This window comes from Globicephala melas, chromosome 2, assembly GCF_963455315.2.
Source record: "Globicephala melas chromosome 2, mGloMel1.2, whole genome shotgun sequence".
NCBI classification, from domain to species: Eukaryota; Metazoa; Chordata; class Mammalia; order Artiodactyla; family Delphinidae; genus Globicephala; species Globicephala melas.
This window is the reverse complement of record NC_083315.2, coordinates 92,254,073-92,266,833: the sequence shown is the minus strand read 5'-3', so window position 1 is coordinate 92,266,833 and position 12,761 is coordinate 92,254,073.

Below are 12,761 nucleotides of genomic sequence, written 5' to 3'. Positions count from 1 at the left end.
GGAATGGATAAGGGCAGGAGAGGAGACTGGGAAGGGAGAGTCTAAAACATTGTGTTACGTAAGTGAAGGGAGGGTGAGTTTTTTTTTTTTTTCAAATCTTTTTTTTCTTCTTTTTCAAATTTATTTATTTATTTTTGGCTGTGTCGGGTCTTCATTGCTGTGCATAGGCTTTCTCTAGTTGTGGCGAGCAGGGGCTACTCTTTGTTGTGGTACCGGCTTCTCATTGCAGTGGGTTCTCTTGCTATGGAGCATAGGCTCTAGGTGCGCAGGCTTCAGTAGTTGCAGCATGTGGGCTCAGTAGTTGTGGCTCACGGGCTCTAGAGCACAGGCTCAGTACTTGTGGCACACGGGCTTAGTTGCTCCGCGACATGTGGGATCTTCCTGGAACAGGGATCGAACCCACGTCCCCTGCATTGGCAGGCGGATTCTTAACCACTGCACCACCAGGGAAGTCCAACTCTGAGGTATTTAAATGTAAACAATTTTTAACCTTCTTCAAGCGCAGGCACCCATGCCCCCTCCACCCTCTAAGCATCTCTGTATTATCATTATTTTACTTCAATAATGTCTACAGTTCAGCATTTTAACATGACATGTTAAGATGAAAAAAAACCCTTGAAATGAAGGTGAGAGATAATGTAACAATATGTACCAAAAGATGGGCAACAGAAACGAAGGAATCTAAAAAAGATCTGCAGTGTAACAATCTGTTAGTGTGCCTCTAGCACTGTCTAGGGGAGAAACAGACTAGTGGAGAAAAAAGGATTCAAGAATATGTTGTATTGGACAGAATACAGGATGCTGGTTAAAATACAACCTTTACCACTAACTAGTACTCACATCTATATAGTGCCTCCTATTCACCAGGGACTGTGACAGGTGTTCTAAGTATTTTTATCTTGGAATCATTATGAAAATCCAAAAGCTAGGTTTGTTGGCCCCAAACTGAAGTTAAAGGAACTGAGGATTAAAATGTTAAAAAACCTGTTCAAGGTCAAAGTACAGAAAGTGGAGAATGCAAGTTCACCCGTATGGGTCTTATTTCAAGGCCAAGGCTCTTTCCACTATAGCCAATAGACCCCAACCTAGTTGTGCATCACAATTGCCTGGAGAACATCAAAACACGTTTCTGGTTTCCCACTAAAGATTGTCTCAGAAGATAGTTATATTAGTATAGTACTTTTTTCTCAGGGTCGTTGTTAGGATTAAATGTAATAAAGTATATTGCACTGTTTGATAAACTTCAAGTTTAACATAGTCTTCTAATTTAATGATTTTATTATACGTGATTGTCTAATTCCCTTTCTTTTGATTTTATGGTCAGAAAATAATTTTCTGATAAGTAATTAGGCTTACCAAGTGCCTTGAAACCAGAAAAGGGTGCCCAGAACGATGTATTTTGGCTTGATAACCACATTATAAATTAACACATTTAATTTCTAGCTTATAAATCAGCATTCTTGTGAGTCTGACCAGCGCTAGTCAAATTCCCCCAGTTTAATCATCCCTTTGTTAACAGAAAAAACAAAGTTTTGAAATCAGCAAAGCTGACGAATGGAGTTAGAGCAGAACACATAGTTTTAATTGGGAGTAGAATATCAGGTTTTTGTCCTGGACGTCGGTTTTGTGAATACGTTACAAAATTAACTCATTCTAATGCAAGACCACCTTTTCTCAGCGTTAGTAGATGATGTTTTTCTTGGTTCCAACACATCATAGCTAGATTATGTTGAACCAGAAATGTAGTAGGGCTACAACTCCTGTCGCTTTAAAACGCCTCCTCCTCTTCTCACCTCCACTTTCCCCAACAATAGCAGTATGTTTACCAAGAAAGGTCTGGTCTTCTATCCCCAAACAAATTCTAAAGCATTATTTCTACTTGCAAGTAGGGTTTGTAGTACGTTGTATTTAAATTAGCATTCTTCCCCTTCCCACCACGAACTTCTGATAGTTTGCTTGTAGGCAAAGACCCCCCCCCTTTTTTTTGCAATATTCAAAAAGGCACTCAGCAGGCACTTACTAAATGCATGCTCCTTGAAGAAAAGTTAAGCGGTTTCCCTAAAACCACACAGATCAAAGGAGTGGGGGAAGGGGGGACTCAAAAGTGCCTGTTACACCCAGTCACACTCCCATAATTACCGGAACCGCCTCCATCCCAGCCGTAGGACAGGGCTTTCAACGGGACAAGAAAGGAACACCAGGGAGGTGAGAGCCAGGAAATCGGGAGAGGTGCCTCTCCCGGCATGCTCTGCAACACACTGAGGGGCGCCAGAAATATCCCGGCGTGCATCGGGGAGCGCCCAAGGGCGATGGTTCCCGGCTCCTAGAGGGGCACGCGAAGTTAAAGCGGTAGGTGTGAGCTTACTTAGTTTTGAGACCCCGCTTCCTCCTTTCCCCTTTAGGAACGTAATCCCATAACGGCTGAAAAGGAGGTCCTCTTAACTACCCTCCCTTTCCGCGTGCGAACGACTTTCGGCGCCGCTTCGAGCACGGTGCCAGGTGATTAGTGGTTAGGGGCGGGCCTGAGCCGATCACATGACCAAACCTGGCCGCCAATGACTAGCCGGGTGGTCCAGCAGCGCGAGGATTCCCGGACCCGTGAGCGGAGCGGCGCGTGGGCTCGCTCCGGTCGGCTCTGGCAGGTACGCGCAGGCGCCCTGGTTGCCACGCGCCCCGTCTGTCCCCACGCGCCCAGCGGCGCGTACTTGGCGCGAGGTGTTAAGAGTCTGTCTGGTTGTTTTTGTGGGTGGGGGGGAAGGAGAGGGTGGGGGGGCGATGGCGTCACGTGGACGCCACAGCCAATCGCACTCCGAGGCGCACCCACAGCTTTCCCCGGCGCCCCGGGGTGCGACGTGTTCAGTGAGGTTCGGCTCTGCCCTGCAGGTCCCAGTACTCTTTCGAAGCGCGTGTGCGGCCTGTAAAGTCAGGCCGCGGGTTTTCGTGGCGTCCTGCTCCACTGTGAGCACGGACGACAAGTTCTCGGCAAAATGGCTGCTGGAAAGAGTCGCCTAGCAGGGGGAGCGCTGGGGCCGCGTGAAGGTCACATGACGAGGTTGGCAGCGCGTGCTGCTGGCGCGGGGAAGGGGGGAGGGTGGAAGGGGGGAGGGGGGAGGGTGGAGGGTGGGAGGGGAGAGGCGTGGCCAGTCATGTGCTCTCGGCTGCGCCGTTCCTTGGTTTTCCAGCGCCTTTGCTTTGGCCGGACTGGCTGCTTTTACTCCTCCCACCTCGAAGCGTGGCAAGCGTTGGTGAGAAGCTGTGTGATGTGGTGGAATGAGTAGGGTTCTGGGAACGAGGAGACCTCGGGTGTAGGCCTTTGGCTACCTTTGCAGTTAGCAAGTCATGTTGCCACTCTTGGTCTCTATTTTCTCGTATTTTAGCTCTGTATAGGAGTTTTTTTTTTTTTTTTTTTAAGGCCCTTAAAAGGTGTATGACCTGTACCTCATCCCAGTGTCATGCTGATAGCAAAATAATTAAAAACGAACAGGTCATTAATAATCATGAGACAAGGCGGCCTTCCCACAGGAGCAAACCCACAACAATCCCCCTTCCTCCATCATTACAGGAAACTTGATTTAGGTAACTTGTTATAATATTCTGGGCATGTCTGTCCATATTTAGCAGTAGGATTTATACTCTGCACCTGCCCACTATCTCATTTGAAAAGTATTCTGTCTTTTAGACGTCTAGTCCCTGTGTGTTTTCCTGGAAAGAAATCAAGAGATAAGTAGTATTGTCATAACTGTGGAGATGGGGAAATAAAAGGAGTTAGAGGGCACATGCCTATGCTCCATAACGCTAACTAGAAAGAAGTCTTATGAACTTGGCGGGCCAATTTTTTGAGGCTTCCTGCTACCAGCCTTTGGTGTTTTTCATAGTTCTCAGCTTCCAGTTTCACCTCTTCATTTTACGAAGGGTCAAGGCCTTAGTGAAATGAAGCAGGCATAAATTATGTATTTTTCATATCATTGCTTATGCTTTATAGTACCCTTTGACGTATCTTAAAGAGCCTTTGAATTTTGTGGGAGTACAATCTGGAAAACATTTATTGAGCAATCATAATAATAGTTGTCACTTTTGAACTATTATAATAATAGTTAACATCTTTCTAGTGTAGTACTTTATATGTCTTAATTGATTTACTTCTTGTAACAAACCTGTGTTAATTACTATTATCTCCATTTTACCAGTGAAGGAAACAGCAACAGAGAGATTAAGTAACTTGTACAAGGTCATATGACTGATAATTTACATAATTCCAACCAGTATTCCTTTTGAAAACTTGACATAATGATTCTAAATTTCATTTGGAAGAATGAACTTATAAAGTACGAAAATTTTTGAAAGATGAAAGTTAAAGGGGGGGACTTGTACTAGTGAATATACAAATAAAGCTATGATAATACAATAAGTGGTAACTCTGGAATAGACAGAGCAGTGGGACAGAATAATAAATCTAGAAATATATAAGACTATTTAGTATTATACAGGTGGCATTTCATGTTGAGAAAGAATTTTGAAATTGTGTTGGAATAATTGGCTAATCATTTGAAAAAAATAAAATGGAATCCTACCTTAAAATGTAAATAAACTAAAATCTGGGTGAATTAAATATAAAATATGAAGTCAAAATTATGTTTTCAAAACAAAAATGGGTGAACAGTTTTCTAATCTTGGCATAGGATGAGCTGTTCTAAGCATGATTGCAAAGGCAGATTGATAGAATTATTACGTAAAACAACTCGTAGTTGGCAACAACACCATCAAGTTAAAAGACAGATTTACTCATTTAGTATTCATTTGACATATTTATTGAGTGTGTACGATGTGACATGCAGTTTTTCAGGTGTAGGGGATCCAATGATAAGTAAAGCCAGGCAAAATGTGGGAAAAAAATTTGCACCACGTGTTGGACCCAGAAGATTAATGACATGAGTATCTAATAGATTGTCAAAAGACCTGAATAGGTAGATCACACGCATAGAGAAATAAAAATAACTAATAAAGATAAAAATACATTCTTTTCCACTTATAAGCAAATAACACAAAACAACACCCCCCCCAGCAGATTAGCATACATGTGTTAAAATATTAATATCTAGTATTGGCATAGGAGTGGGGAAATTGGCATATTCATACACTGCTGTTGGTGGGTATTTACATTTGAACATCCTTTCTGGAGAACATTTTGACTATATTTATTGAAAGCATTAATAACCTATATGTCCTTTCACTCAGCTGCTCCTCTTCTTTATTAAGGCACTAATTGGTAAGTTTGCAAAAATGTTCATTAAGAGTTGTCTTCTTTTTTTTTGGCTGTGCCGTGTTGCATACGGGATCTTAGTTCCCTGACGAGGGATGGATCAATGCCCCCTGCATTGGGAGCGTGGAGTCTTAACCACTGGACCACCAGGGAAGTCCCTGTAGTATTTTTTTATAGTAGCAAAAAACTGGAAAAACTTAAGTGTTAAATAATGGGGGGTTGGTTAAATAAATAAGATGCCTTCATAGAGGGTCATGCTCTGTAGATAGTAGACATGATAGCGATTTCTAGTAATGACTTGGAAAGCACATTATATATATTGTTAAGTGTAAAAAGCAGGTTATAAAATGATGTGCAGTGTGATCACATTTTTGTAGCAATATACCTCTATGTGTCTGTTTACATAGAAATCTAAAATGATATATATCAAACATAAACTAACGGTGATTTTACTTGAATGGTAGGATTTTTGGATGAATTTAATAAAAAAAACTTGTTATTTTTTGGAACAGTTTTAGGTTTATAGAAAAATTGCAGAGACAGTATAGAGAGTTTCCAAATACCCAGCACCTAGTTTTCCCTATTATTAACATGTTATGTTAGTATGGTATATGCGTTGTAATTAATGAAGCAAGATACATGATTATGAACTAAAGTAATAATTTAATCAGATTTCTTTAGTTTTTATCTAATACCCTTTTTCTATTCCAGAATCCCATCTAGGATACCACCATACTTTTTTTTAAATGTACTAATGCTTTGTTGGTGATATTACAGGGAAGAAGGTGTCAGGGGAAAAAGGAAGTGAGGTAGGGAAAAAGTAAAAACAAATATAAGGCATGTGTGACCCAGATGGCCATAACTTCGCAAACAAAGCTGGCTGCCTGATCTTCCAAGGCATCTCCAGAGAGTTCATATGAAGCTCTTGCCTCTCAGAACCTTCCGTTACACAACCACAATACTTTTAGCTCTCTTAGGATCCTCTTGGCTATGATAGTTTCTTAGACTTTTGTTTTTGATGACCTTGATAATTTTGAGGAGTACTGGTCAGATGTCCCTGAGTTGGGATTTGATGTTTTTTTCATTATTAGACTGGGGTTAGAGTACATACTATCAACATGACTTGTCACTCTTGATGTTGAACTTGATCACCTGCCTGTGAATTTGGTTTTTAAATGTTTGCTTTTCTGTAATTTCTATTTTTTTTTTGGTAATTTCTATTTTTAAAAATAATCTGTTACTTGTTTTTGGTATAACAAAAAGTATTTGTTATTATACTCTGGGCATGTCTGTCCATCTTTATCAATAGCATTTATAGTAAACAGTACATTGATAAGCTAATAATATAGAAAGACAATAATAGAAGTTACAGTTAAAGAAAAAATAACTGGCCAAATTGCTGGAAGGGCTAATTATAGAAAGGAATTAAAGGCATTAGTACAGTATAGCTTGTTTTAACAGTCTTTAAACTGTTTTAGGAAGAACAGCCTGGCAACCATGAATTATGCATAACAGGATGAAAATATAAATAAGATAGGTAAGGCCTATTAGGTAAATTCATTCATTCAACAACAAATAATTAATGAGCCCTACTGTATATTATACCAGGTGTAGGGATTGAGCAGTGAATAAGGCAATGTCTTATTTATAATGGGAATTTGTAGTCTAGTAGATAGACAATAAAGTAATAAATAATATGATTTCAGATATTGTCAAAGTGCTGTGAATAAAATAGTACTATTGGATAGAGAGTGGTGGTGGTAGGCTTGGTGGTTCTTTTACATAGGTCACGAGGTAAGGATTTTCTGAGGTAACATTTGAGGATAAAGAGACCTGAATGATAAGGAGCAAGCCATGCTAACATGTGGAGCATTTCAAGCAGCGGGAATACTAATGCAAAGATTCTGGGGCAAGAATCAGTTTGGGATTTTTCAAGGAAGTGCAGGAAGGCTAGTGTGCTGGAGTTTAGAGACTGCTGCAGTGTTAATTGGTGGTGGTGGCAGTGGTAGGGTAGGGTAGCAGGAAATGACACTGGGAAGCTGGTGGGTCTCAGATGGTATAGAGCCTTGTAGACCAGAAGGGCTTTGTATTTTATTCTAAGTGTGGTGGGATCCATTGGACAGTTTTAGGAAGAAAAATTATACAATACAATTTATGTTTTAAAAAGATTACTTTGACTACTGTAGAGGAAAGAGGGGCAGCAGGAGACCATTCAGGAAGCCATTGGAATGGTATGATGAAGTATGGTGGCTTTGGGTCAGGGAGGCAGTGATGGGGACAGTGAGAAGGGGTTGGATTCAGGGTATATGTGGAAGGTAGAACCAATAGAATTTGCTGATAGATTAGTTGTGAGAGGTGAAAGAAAAAGAGGGATCAAAGATTATTGCAAGGTTTTTAGCTAGAGCAACTAGTGCCAGTTAGAGAGATGGAAAACTGGAAGGAGCTAGTTTGGGGTTTAAAATGAACAGTTTAGTTGGATACGTTGAATTTGAGATGCTCACTGGTTATCCAGGAATAGATAGTTGATTGTTCAGTCTAGAGCCCGGAGTCAAAGTCATGGCTGTGAATATACATTTGGGATGTCATCAATACATAGATGGTGTTTAAAAACCTGGCTCTGGTGAGAAGAGGGCCAGTGACTGAGCCCTGAGACTAAGCTGAAAGCATGGACAGAGGAATAAGTCACACTTAGGTTTCTTTTGTATCTGCATCAGCACAGTATTTACTGTGTCTATATGGTGTTTTATTAAATAAAGCCTTTGAGATGGTTGTAATGTACCTTAGGCTCTTCCTGCTACATAAACTGATTCTTCAGGTTTTTGTGTCTGTCCTACTTGAAGATTTCTACCTTCTCTACGTTACCTGGGGGCATAAACTCCAAATTTCATAGTTTAGCATACCAGACCTATCATTGTTGAACTCTACCCTACCTTTCTCTCTTTATCCTCTTTCCTCTTTATCATTCCTGTCATGCCCAACATGTTCTGCATGTGTATAGCCCTTTATTTGCCTAGAATCCTCTTTTCTACCCCTCTTCCTGCTTATTGCCTCAAACTCCTACTCAGTCTTCAATGTCTAGCTTAAATTTGCTATATAATTTCCCCAGATTTCCACAGATAGAAGTTGGCTCTTCCATGCACAGTACTTCCTCAGCTCTGTTGTTGGTACTTTAATTTATAGCAGAATATAAAGTTGGTTGATTTTTTTTTAAACTTTGAAAGACATTTATTTATTTATTTTTAAAATTAATTAATTTATTTTTGGCTGCGTTGGGTCTTCATTGCTGTGCGTGGGCTTTCTTTAGTTGCGGCGAGCAGGGGTTATTCTTCGTTGCGGTGCGCAGGCTTCTCATTGAGGTGGCTTCTCTTGTTGTGGAGCATGGGCTCTAGGTGCATGGGCTTCAGTAGTTGTGGCTCGTGGGCTCAGTAGTTGTGGCTCGCGGGCTTTAGAGCTCAGTCTCAGTAGTTGTGGCGCACAGGCTTAGTTGCTCTATGGCATGTGGGATCTTCCCAGACCAGAGCTTGAACCCGTGTCCCCTGTATTGGCACGCGGATTCTTAATCACTGCGCCACCAGGGAAGCCCCAAGTTGGTTGATTTTGATTCATTTGTTTCCCCAGTGCTTGGTATGCCCAATCTAATGCTTTGAAAAAGTTTAGAAGTTTTGTTTTGGCGAAAGAGAGTAAATAACTAAAACCAGATCTTATAATACTAGATGTTATAATATACAATCATATGGATCATTAGCTGAGATATTTAGATTTTTTTTATGGTTTTATGAGTTGTTGGTTTTAATGATATTTATTGTGATGGAATTTAGCCAGTACAAAGTTTAATGAAATGATGTCAGTTAGGAGTCTTAGTTCAGAGACATTTTAGGAATGGTTTAATCTCTAGAGTTGAATAATGCTTATTCTTTGGAGGCAAGCTATTATATAATAAATTTTTCCTCCACTTGCCCACTTTCCCACCCACCTTCTCAGGAGTCAGGAATTTTATTTTAACATTACACATGTTCTTTGAGCTCTTTGCTAGAGGAGAAACCTAATGTAATAAATCCAGTAGAATTAGCAGTACTCAGCCCAGAAATGTCCTTTTAATTGTTGCACAGAGAGAGGCTTAATGGTGTGTATTGTAGGTGTGAGGGTTTCAGTCTGTGAACTCAAGTAGGGTTAATTATTTTGTCATTCAATTGTAAGCATGTATTGAGCACCCACCATATATGGGCACTGTATGAGGTGCTGTGGGGGACACACAAAAGAAGTAAAAGTCATGGTTCCCTGCACACGAATCCCTGACAATTTAGTCAAGGAACTGAAACATAACATTAAAAAGGAATTTAATCTTAACAAACAGTATATCAGTAAGTGCAAAGTACTGTGGTATAAATCAAAGACTTTGCATTTCTTAAGCCCATAATTATATTCTCAGAGCTATATGCAGTCTTATCTTGCATCAGTTTTCAACATTTTGACCTGACTTGCAAGCTCTGCATTTTCACTTGTCCTTTAATATTTTTAGTTTCAAAAAGATACTATTGATTTGACTCTTAAAAAACATTTTTTTTAAGTTAGTAAATCTTTTTTTTTTTTTTTTTTTAATTTATTTATTTATTGGGCTTTGCTGTGTCTTAGTTGCGGCACGCGGGATCTTTAATTGCGGCATGTGTTCCCCGACCAGGGATGGAACCTGGGCCCCCTGCATTGGGAACATGGAATCTTAGCCACTGGACCACCAGGGAATCCCTGATTTGACTCTTTGATGTGTTGAAAGCCCTGTATAGGAAAAGAGTGCCCTGCCAGTACATTGCTTTCCAACATTTTATTCCTTCACGTCTGTAAAGCAAATAGGTAATTTGAAAAGGTAGAATGCCATTTAGTCTTTACAAGTGTGATAGATATAGTTTTGCTGTGTGTAGGTTTTCTTAGACATATTTTCTCCTAACTGAGGCTGTGGGGGTTGGGCGGTGGGGGGAGGGTAGAAGAGTATAGAACGTAGAGAAGAAATTGTGTGTGTGTATGAATATGAGTTTAAAAGCACTTATTTTGGGATTTGGATTATAAAAGCAGTTTTCTTTTCATTTGAGAAGATATGAAAAACATAGATAAGCACAAAGAAGAAATAAAAATATGCTAACTCCCACTGTTAACCTTATTGGTATGCTTCTAGGCTTTTTTTTTTTATTAGCAAGTTTTGTTTTTTAATAAATAAAATGAATAGTTCAGCTACCTTTAGAAATGAGTAGATAATTGTCTTTACGTAAGGTGGATCTAATCAGATTACTCTCAATAAAATTCTTTGGTAGCTTCTCATAATAAATGGAATCAAGTTGAGGCAAGTTCAGATTCTTTAGCCTAGTACATACAGCCCTCTACCTTACAGCTTATCTCATTTACCATGTGTCTCCCTTGTACACATCTTTGTTCTATCCATACTACATGTACTACTTGCAGGCCTCTAGACCAGGGGTTGGTAGACTTTTTCTGTAAAGGACCAGATAATAAATATTTTAAGCTTTGTGGGCCTTACTGTTTTTGTCAACAACTACTCACCTGTGCTGTGGTAGCATGAAGGCAGCTATCGACAGTATGTAAATGAATGATCATGGCTGTGTGCAGGGAAACTTTATGGACACTAAAATTTGAATTTCATGTAATTTTTGCATGTCATAAAATTTTATTTCAACCGTTAAAGAATGTAAAAAGCATTCTTAGTTTGTGGGCTATATAAAAAAAGATGGCAGGACATGGCCTATGGGGGTTGTAGTTTGCTGACCCCTGTTCTAGACTGCCATGATTTCTGTACCTCTGCCTTTATTCACTGTCCCTCACCTCCATTTCTTTCCCTAGTATGACTGTCTTGTTTAGAACTCATTTTAGATGTCATAGTCTCAGGGAAGTTAGAATTTTTTACATCTTTTTCTGGTGATAGAAGTGCTATTCAAACCTCTATTACTGTATTTATTTGACTCTTTTAAAAAATTATAGTAAAATACGTATAATATAAAATGTACTGTTTTAACCATTTTTAAGTGTACAGTTCTTTGGCACTAAGTATTTTCACATTGTTGTGCAGTCATCACCACCATCCATCTCCAGAGTTTGCATCTCTCCAAGCTGAAACTCTGTACCTATAAAATGCTAATTTATCATTCTCCTCTTGCCCTAGTCCCTGGCACACCATTCTGTTTCTGTCTCTGTTAACTTGACTACTGCAGATACCCCACATAAGTGAAATCATACAAAATATTTGTGTTTGTGGAACTGGCTTATTTCACTTAGCCTAATGTCTTCAAGGTTCATCTCTGTTGTACCATGTTTTAGAATTTCCTTTCTTTTTAAGGCTGAATAATATTCCATTATATGTATATACCACATTTTTTGTGTATCCATTCATCTGTTGATGGACATTTGGGTTGTCTCTAGCTCTTGGCTATTGTGAATAATGCTGCTATCAACATGGATGTACAAACATCTCTTCGAGTCTCTGCTTTCAGTTCTTTTGAGTATATATCTAGAAGTAGAATTGCTGGATCATATGGTAATTTTGTATTCAATTTTTTGAGGAACTGCAATGGCTGCATCATTATGACTAAGTTTTTAATTTTTTTCTGTTGTAGTTTCTTTTTTTAATTGGAGTATAATTGCTTTACAATGTTGTGTTAGTTTATGCTATACAATGAAGTGAATCAGCCATATGTATACCTATATCCCTTCCCTCTTGGACCTCCCTCCACCCCCATCCCACCCATCTGTGTCGTCACAGAGCACGAGCTGAGCTTCCTGTGCTTTATAGCATATTCCCACTAGCTATATATTTTACATATGGTAGTGTATATATGTCAATTCTAATCTCCCAATTCGTCCCACCCTTGCCTTCCCACGCTGTGTCCACATGTCCATTCTCTACTTCTTTGTCTCTATTCCTGCCCTGCAAATAGGTTCATCTGTACCATTTTTCTAGATTCCACATATATGCATTAATTTGATATATGTTTTTTTCTTTCTGGCTTACTTCACTCTGTATGACACACTCTAGGTCCATCCATATCTCTACAAATGACCCAATTTCATTCATTTTTATGGCTGAGTAATATTCCATTGTATATATGTACCACATCTTTATCCATTCATCTGTCGTTGGACATTTAGGTTGTTTCCATGTCCTGGCTATTGTAAACAGTGCTGCAGTGAACATTGGGGTACATGTGTCCTTTTGAATTATGTTTTTTTCAGGGTATATAACCAGTAGTGGGATTGCTGGGTCATATGGTAGTTCTGTTTTTAGGTTTTTAAGGAACCTCCATACCGTTTTCCACAGTGGCTATATCAATTTACATTCCAGACAACAGTGCAAGAGGGTTCCCTTTTCTCCACACCCTCTCCAGCATTTATTGTTTGTGTATATATATATATATTTTTTCAGTTTATTTATTTATTTATTGGCTGCATTGGGTCTTGGTTGCTGCGCGTGGACTTTCCCTAGTTGCGGCGAGTGGGGGCT